Genomic DNA, 8980 nt, shown 5'->3' with positions numbered 1-8980 from the left:
GTTCAAAGTGAGAATTTCCTGATTTTAGGAAGCTTTTTGAAGGTAACTGTCTGGTTTCCTTTTTCTGTTGTTTACTCCGCCGACTTTTTATTTATTTACTTAGTTATTTTTATTTCAAATAAGCTAGATGTTTTAAAAATGATCTAAAAGATATAAAAATTTCACATTTTTATAAATGTTCACAAATTTTAGTAAAGTTTAGGATTTTGTCAAAAACTTCACAATATAGTTTAAAAATGTTCAATTTTGTTGAGCCGCTGTCCTATTTTATTGGAAAATATTCACCTTTAACAATAAATGATTTTTTTGTTTTTTCAAACCAAAATAATAAAAAAACTGACTGGCAACTAGTAGCACATATTCAAAGTGGGCTCTTTTTTTCTGAGGCCATCCTCAGCCCATCCACACTCTGCCGGCGGTCTGCATCGTATCTGTACTTTCTCTCCGCCGGCTGTTGTGAGTGGAGACGACGTCTCCCCTCCGTGGCCGGCCACCACCACCCCCCCTCCAAGGCCGGGGCCGAGCCGCCTTGTGCTGCGGCTGCTGGCGGCCGGCGGTGCAGCGGTTCTCGCGAGCTCAGCACCACCGCTCGCCGGTCGGCCGGCCTCCCGTGATCCCGTCCGTCCATGGCGGCGGCCACCACCGGGCGCCTCTGTAGCACGACAACGGCGGCAGCGAGGTCCTGCGGCATCAGGCTCCCCCTCACCTTCCACGTCCTCCTAACCCACCACCACTGGCGCCACCCAAGGTACTCACCTGCTCCCCTCCCCTCCCCTCCCCGTTCTGCACCCCCAAATCTCCTCCACTCTGCTCAAATCTGTTCCCTTTTTCATCTGCTAGAATTTCTTTATTTTAGCTTTTGTTCTAGTTATGTATACTGACATCACATCTACGACCCTATTGCTGTAATGGTAGTGTGTTTTGAAATTCTGACCTACCCACTCCACATTTTGCCTTGCACTTTTCTACATCTGCAGTATATGAAAAGCACAGTAGTCATTCACAGCAGAGAAAGTTGCACAATGTTCATTGTACGAACCACTTTCTTCGGCGTCTTGGGCGGCAAACATGTGATTATTCACCTGGTGCATCCAGCTTTGTTTGAAAGAAAATCATTTTCTTACCTGCAAGTGGACGTTTTGTAATTGTAGCCATTTGATTCATTCGAAACCTTCATTGTTAATGACACCCATTTGGTTTGTTTGCACACCGGCTGCAATGCGAAAGTTCCTTTTTTTCTGCAAAAGCAAAGTTTGAACAGCACCCACTCACCACCCGCCGTGCACTGCATATTAGTCTCGTTCATGACAAACATGCCATTATTCACGAGGTGCATTGAACTTTGTTTGAAAGAAAGAAAAAATCATTTTCTTACCTGCAATTGGACGCTCTGTAATTGAATTGCATATGGCGGTTGGTGTAGCCATTTGATCAATTTGAAACCTGCATTGTTAATGTGACCCACTTGGTGTGTGCGCGCACCGTGTATGGCTGCTGCAATGGGGATGTTCCTTTTTTGCTAGAAAAGCAAAGTGTGAAACCCACTGACCACCAATCACACACTGCATATTAGTCTCGCTCTCTCTTTTCCGTTGCTCTGGAGCCAATTATGCGTTGCATTCAAGGTTCAACCAATCCAAGAAAAGTATATTTTGTGGTTCTGCGGTAGGTGTCCTGTCACAGGTCTATTCATTGGAGGTAGTTGTTTACTTTGCATTGCTGTTCAGCAAAATTCTCCACTGCAAGTACTATACAGTACACGTTTTGCTCACAACACTCTCTTCTCCAATCTGCACTATACTTGTGTTTCCCTGTGTTGTGCGTGTGTTTCTTCTGAGCATTCCTCAAATCTGTTCCCTTTTGCATTTATTAGAATTTATTGTTTTAGCTTTTGTTCTAGTCAAGGTTGTCAGAATCGCGATTCTATTATACGATTCTATGACTTTACGATCCAAACTAACTCCTATGATTCTACGATTTTAGTTCTTAAAATCTACGTTTCTACGATTCTGATAGTGAAGATTCTATGATTTGCGATCCTACCGATCCGATTCAAAATCACGATTCTGACAACCTTGAGTTCTAGTATGTATACTGACATCTTATGACCCTCTCGCTGTGATGGCATTTCGTTTTGAAATTCTGACCTACATTTTGCCTTCATTATCTGTATATACATTATATAGAAAGCACAATAGTCATTCTTGGTCATTGTATGAATCACCTTCTTTCTCGTCGTGGGCAAAAAACATGCGATTATTCACATGGTGCATTGAACTTTGTTTGGAAGAAAACCATTTCTGTACCTGCAATTGAAATGCATGCGGCGGTTGGTGTAGCCATTTGATTAATCCGAAACATGCATTGTTAATGGCTCGCTGCAATTTGAAAAGTTCCTTTTTCTATAAAGCAAAGTGTCAAACCCACTGACCACCCATCATGCACTGCATATTAATCTCACTCTCTCTTTTCCCTTGCTTTCGAGCCAAGTATGTGAGCCATTCAGATTCAACCACTATTCTGGTCTCCCTTGGTGGCAGGTACTCGAGATAAGTATATTTTGCGGTTCCATAGTAGGTTTCCTGACCTGTCACGTGTCTTTTAGTTTGCATTGCTGTCAGCAACATTCTCCACTGCAAATACTATGCGCGTCGTGCTCGCACCATTCTTTTCTCCATCCTGCACTACACTAGCTTGTGTTTCCCAGTGTTGTGCGTGTGTTTCTTCTGAGTGTTTCAATGGTGGAGGTGGTGGCCACCATGGCCATCCGGCCACTGGTGTCCAAGCTGATGAACAAGGCGTCCAGCTCCCTCCTGGACCAGTACAACGTGATGGAGGGTATGGAGAAGCAGCACAAAATTCTCAAGCGCAAGCTTCCGGCCATACTTGACGTCATCATCGACGCTGAGGAGCAGGCTTCGGCTCACAGAGAAGGGGCCAAAGCCTGGCTCCAGGAGCTCAAGACAGTGGCCTATGAGGCAAACCAAGTCTTTGATGAATTCAAGTACGAAGCACTCCGCCGTCAAGCCAAGAAGAAGGGGCACCACACCAAGCATGGCTTCGATAGATTATTCCCTAGTCACAACCGTATTGTGTTCCGCTACAAAATGGGCCGTAAGCTTTCTATGATTCTGCAGGAGATCAGCGTCCTCATTGCAGAGATGCATGACTTTGGGTTGAGGCAGACACTCCCGGTATCCAGTCAGTTGAGGCAGAAGCTCATGTCCAAGCAGTGGAGGAAGACAGACTATGTTATCATCGACCCACAAGAAATTGCCAGCAGATCCAGAGACAAAGTTAAGAAGAATATTGTCGATGCACTACTTGGTGAAGCTAGCAATGCAGACCTCACAGTAGTTCCCATCGTTGGAACGGGGGGCCTTGGCAAGACCACATTAGCGCAGCTTGTATACAATGAACCAGAAATTCAGAAGCATTTCCAGTTGCTGCTTTGGGTCTGTGTCTCTGATAACTCTGATGTGAACTCCCTGGCCAAGAGTATAGTTGAAGCATCTCCCAAGAAGAATGTTGATACAGACAAACCACCACTGGATAGACTTCAAGAATTGGTCAGCAGGCAGCGGTATCTCCTTGTATTGGATGATGTCTGGAACAGAGAAGACCATAAGTGGGAAAAGTTGAAGGTCTGTCTTCAGCATGGTGGCACCGGTAGTGCAGTGTTGACAACAGCTCGTGATAAACGAGTTGCTGAAGTTATGGGTGCAGATAGAGCCTACAATGTCAATGCTCTGGATGATTACTTAAAGGAACTTATTGAGGCTAAAGCATTCGGTTGGGAGAAAGAAAAGCCTGATGAGCTAGTCAAGATGGTTGATGAGATAGTGAAGAGTTGTTGTGGCTCTCCCTTAGCTGCAGCTGCATTGGGCTCTGTACTTCGTAACAAGACCAGCGTGGAAGAATGGAAGGATGTATTATCTAGAAGCAGCATATGCACGGAAGAAACTGGAATTTTGCCAATACTAATGCTTAGCTACAATGACTTGCCATCACACATGAAGCAGTGCTTTGCTTTTTGTGTTGTATTTCCCAGGAATTACAGGATTGATGTGGAGAAGCTGATCCAACTATGGATTGCAAATGGCTTTATCCCAGAATACAAGGAATATACTCTTGAAATCACTGGACAACATATTTTTAATGAGCTTGCCTCAAGGTCATTCTTTCTGGACATAGAGGAACATAAAACAGTCTGGGAGAATTATTCCAGAATCACATGTAAAATCCATGATCTTCTGCTTGATATCGCGTTGTCTGCTATGGAAAAGCAACCTGCTGATGTAACTGAGGAACCAAGTCAAATTGAGTGTCTTCCAGCCTTTCCAGATACTGCCCGGCATTTATTTTTGGCGCGTGAAGAAACAGATGGTATATTTCTCTCTCATGAAGAAACAAAAGGTATTTCAAATGAATTTGTGGAGAAAAGATCCGCTGTCATCCGAACACTCATATGCGATAGTTTTATGGGACGCTCATTGCAGCATATGACAAAATACAGCTCTTTGCATGCCTTGAAGCTCCATATAGGGAGAGAATCATTTTTGCCGAAGCGAAAGTATCTGCGTTACCTGAGGTACCTTGATCTCTCAGGAAGTTTTATCATAGCACTTCCTGAAGACATAAGTATTCTGTATAACTTGCAAATGTTGGACCTTTCCAATTGCCGTTTTCTTGATCGCCTTCCGAGACAAATGAAATATATGACTTCACTCCGTCACCTCTACACTCATGGCTGTCCGGAGTTGAAGAGCATGCCTCCAGAACTCGGAAAACTCACGAAGCTGCAAACGCTTACATGTTTTGTAGCAGCAGTTGCCGGACCTGATTGCAGTGATGTTGCGGAGCTGCAGCATTTAAACCTTGGTGGTCGGCTAGAGCTGTGTCAGCTAGAGAATGTTACATCAGGAGAGGCAAGAGTGGCAAGTCTTGGAAATAAAAAGGATCTCAGAGAACTGACATTCAGATGGACTTCTCTTTGTGACAGCATGGTGCTCAACTATTTTGAACCTCATTGCGGCCTGCAGGTTCTGAGGATATATTCCTATGGAGGAGAGTGCATTGGTATGTTGCAAAACATGGTTGAGATCCATCTTTTTCATTGTGCAAAATTGCAATTTTTGGTCAGATGCAGTACATTCTCTACTTTTCCAAAACTGAAGCAGCTTACGCTAGAACATCTATTGGATTTGGATAGATGATGCGAAATAAATGAGAGTCAAGGAGAATTCATATTGTTTCCTCTGCTTGAGAAGTTGTTTATTAGGCATTGTGGAAAGTTGGTTGCACTGCCTGAAGCACAACAGTTGTTTACTGGGAAATGCCCAAAACCAATAGATTTTCCAGAATCACGGTTGCTTCAGGAACCGTGCGGTGAAGGTTATAGGTTGGTACGCTCACCCTTTCCTTCCCTAAAGGTACTTGAATTGGAAAACTTGGAGAGATTTCAGAGATGGGATGCAGTTGAAGAGAAAGGTGAACAGATATTATTTCCTCAGCTTGAGAAACTATCAATTCAAAAATGCCCAAAGCTGATAAATTTACCTGAAGCACGAAAACTCAGTGTATTAGAAATTGAAGACGGCAAGCAAGAGATCTTCCATTTTGTGGACAGATATTTGACTTCATTGATCAAACTGACATTGAAGCTAGAATACACAGAAACAACATCAGAGGATGTGTTCACTTTAATTGAACCGGTGGGCAGCAAGGAGAAATGGAGCCAGAAATCCCCACGTACAGTTCTGGATGTAAGTTGCTGCAACTCGTTCTTTGGACCAGGTGCACTAACGCCATGGGACTATTTTGTACATCTTGAAAATATGGAAATTGATAGATGTGATGTGCTTGTTCACTGGCCAGAAAAGGTGTTCCGAATCTTGGTATTCTTGAGGATATTAGCGATCAAAAGCTGCAAAAATCTGACTGGATACTCGCAATCTCCTCTTGAGCCATCAGCATCCGAAAGGAGTCAACATCTGCCATGTCTGGAGTCTCTTCAGTTAGAAGAATGTGCAAGTTTGGAAGAGATGTTCAATGTCCCGGAGCCCCTCAAGAGCATGAGCATACAAAGGTGCATTAAGCTTGAGTCTATATTCGGCAAGCAGCAGGGAATGTCAGGGTTAGTTCAAGGATCTTCTTGCAGTGAGACAATTGTGCCTGCAGCTGTATCAGAGTTGTCATCCTCATCCATGAATCACTTTTGTCCATGCCTAGAAGATCTATTGTTAATTGGATGTGATAGTTTATCAGCGGTTCTACATCTTCCACCATCCTTAAAGAACATAAGCATTGATAGCTGCAGTAGTATTCAAGTCCTATCGTGTAAGCTGGATGGGCTCCAGAAACCACAGGTCTGTACTTCTATAAATGTGCCAGAGCCCTCAGCAGCAGCAGCAGCAAGAGAGCATTCACTTCCTCCCCATCTCGAATCCCTAGATATGAGGTCACGGGCTGGCAAGTTGGGAGGGATTCTCCGTCTGCCCACGTCCCTCAGTACACTGATCATTCAGGAAAACAGTGGGTTGACATAGTTGGAGTCTCTGTCGGCAGAGCACCCCCCATCGTTGGAATCTCTTGTGCTTTATAACTGCAGTACCCTGGCATCCCTGCCGAATGAGCCACGAGCATACAGGTCCCTCCAAGATCTTGAAATTAGAGGCTGTCCAGCAATAATGAAACTCCCTAGATGTCTGCATCAGCAACTGGGCAACATCAACCGCAAAAAACTGGATGCCCGGTATGAAGGTATGCACGTGTTCCTATCTTTGCCACATTTAACCAACAAATGCAGTCATCCATCCCATCACATGTACCATGCCAACAAATTATTAATTACAAGTTTGTTCTCCATTGTTCTAGTGTCATATGGTATTATATATTTTCATGTTACATAAGTTTGGACAAGTTTGTTCTGACATTATTTTTCATGTATACAGTGATGGCACTTGAACTGAAGACATGGAAGGAAATTCCAAGACTCATCCGTGAGCGGAGGCTGGCTGCTTGAGAAGCCAGGGTACACCAGCAATCCATGCAGGAGTAGACAAGGTGGAAACCACGTACTAGAAAGCATGCATTCTGTTTGCTCCAAAGTAATGTACTACTAGGCAGCGGCGTAGTCAGGCCCAAGGCAACTAGGGCCTTGGCCCGGGACGTGCCAGCAAAATCCTTCGTTAATTGTAGACTTAATAACACTGTTCAGCACTGTTGAGCACTGTAGCACCACAGTTGGCCCGGGGCATGACTCTTGGCTGGCTACGCAACTGCTACTAGGTGTCATGATTTTTATGGGCTTGGATGAACTTTGACATTTATCTTGTTCAGATACTTGTAATGTGAATTTATTCATCTTCTTCAGCATTTCACAGCTTTAATAGAAGTTGGGATACTCACGTTTGTGACCTATCTAGCTTCAGTGTCTTTACTGAGTTGAAACATTGGCCTGTAACTTGTCCAGATACTTGTTAAAACTATAAAATTGACTTGCTGGATTAATTTTGACAGCTGAGATGGGAGCTGCTGGTCGCACTTGTACTCCAGGTTGTTGTTTGGTTGTGATATTTGCTAAGTCGTGGTGGTCGAGTTATCCTACTCCAGGTTGGCGAGCAAGTTGCAAAAGTAGATAGCAAGTCATTCTTCGAAGCTTTCTTGGTTGGTAATTTCTTGCAAAACCATCTGCTTCCTTGCAGGTGCAGGTCCCTCATGGCGCTCCTGTGACGAACCTGTCCCCGAGCACGTGCAGTTAGTAACGGATTAAAACTCTAATGCATTTAACAGTTTGCTGATCCCGTGTTATTATGCATCTGACTTGAGAGGCTATTTCAGAGGCTGTGGCGAACAATGTGAAGGATACCCGTGTGGATGGATCTCAGGAACTTGGCGGCAGAGTTGGAAGCTGGACTGTCCAGCGAAAGAACACCATTTCAAGTAGAGGGGTCAGTGTTGACACAAGGCGCGTCATCTGTTTCAGGTGGTTGTTTGATTTTCACGGTGTAAGATTATTAGGCAGCAGCAGCAGCTTGTTGAATGAAAAACGGGTGAAGACGTGCTGAAAACCGTATGTCTGTTACATAGAATTTCAGTTTCGGATTTGATGGCATGAAGCAGTTTTGTCCTTCAGAATTTTGCCAGGTTTGGCAGAAGCTGGGATCTATACTCAGATTTGTGAGCTATCTATTTATGTTAGTGCCCTTATTTGGTTGAGAAGGCATTGGACTTTAACTTGTCCAAGCTACTTTTTCAACTGTGATTTTATCTGTTTAATACTAATGGTACGCTGGCGATGCTGGTTACTGGTGAGGTGCAGGCGGCATGTCAAATCATTCTTTCACAACCAGGAACTAATGAAGCTTTAACTTGTAGAGAAACTTTTTGCACTCTGTAGTTTGGAGCCTGCGGAAGGATGGTGTGAGTTTCTTGGATAAATGGCCTCCCTGATGTCTGCTCTGCTCTGCTAGCTAGGGGATGGCTTGTCATTGCTTCTACAAATGTACTGTGCTTCAGTCGCTCTCGATCGACAACTGTTGGGGCCTGTAGTGTAGGGCGACTGCTCGGCATTGAGCATCGCTGATTACATCCCAGGCCGAGACGGTCTGATCGATCTGGATTTGGTTTTCTGCTGGTCCTCTGGGTGGGTGTGTACAACAAGGTCAGCAGCAGTTTAGTCTTCAGTTTGGTGTGTCATGTTCTTCGCTCTTATTTTGTTTAAATGGACAAACTTTTTAAAATTTTGTGAACTTATTTTCCATTTCGATGTCCTTTTTTCAATTTTGATTAACTTTTTTCAAATCGATGAACTTTTTTTCATTTTTGATTAACTTTTTTCTAAATTGGTGAACTTTCTTCAAACTGGACGAACGTTTTTCAAAATCGGTGAACTATTGTTCAAAATTGATGAACTTTCTTATTCAAAATCGGTGAACTTATTACAAAATCAATGAACTTTTTCCAAATTTGATGAACT

At 43.7% G+C, this 8980-nt stretch overlaps 1 long non-coding RNA gene and 1 pseudogene across 1 annotated transcript; both read left to right on the top strand.

Moving 5' to 3' along the window:
* The first annotated feature begins 408 nt into the window (after positions 1–408).
* LOC123184747 (uncharacterized) lies at positions 409–8247 on the top strand. The gene is made up of 4 exons (XR_006493070.1): positions 409–748; positions 7522–7614; positions 7707–7758; positions 7843–8247. It is a non-coding gene; the product is annotated as an uncharacterized lncRNA (long non-coding RNA).
* Positions 772–7420, top strand: LOC123184665 (putative disease resistance protein RGA3; annotated as a pseudogene).
* Positions 8248–8980: the final 733 nt, after the last annotated feature.

The sequence above is a fragment of the Triticum aestivum genome, chromosome 1A (assembly GCF_018294505.1).
Source record: "Triticum aestivum cultivar Chinese Spring chromosome 1A, IWGSC CS RefSeq v2.1, whole genome shotgun sequence".
Classification (NCBI taxonomy): domain Eukaryota; kingdom Viridiplantae; phylum Streptophyta; class Magnoliopsida; order Poales; family Poaceae; genus Triticum; species Triticum aestivum.
Note: the sequence above shows the minus strand (reverse complement) of the source record. Positions and strands in the feature narration are given on the sequence as shown.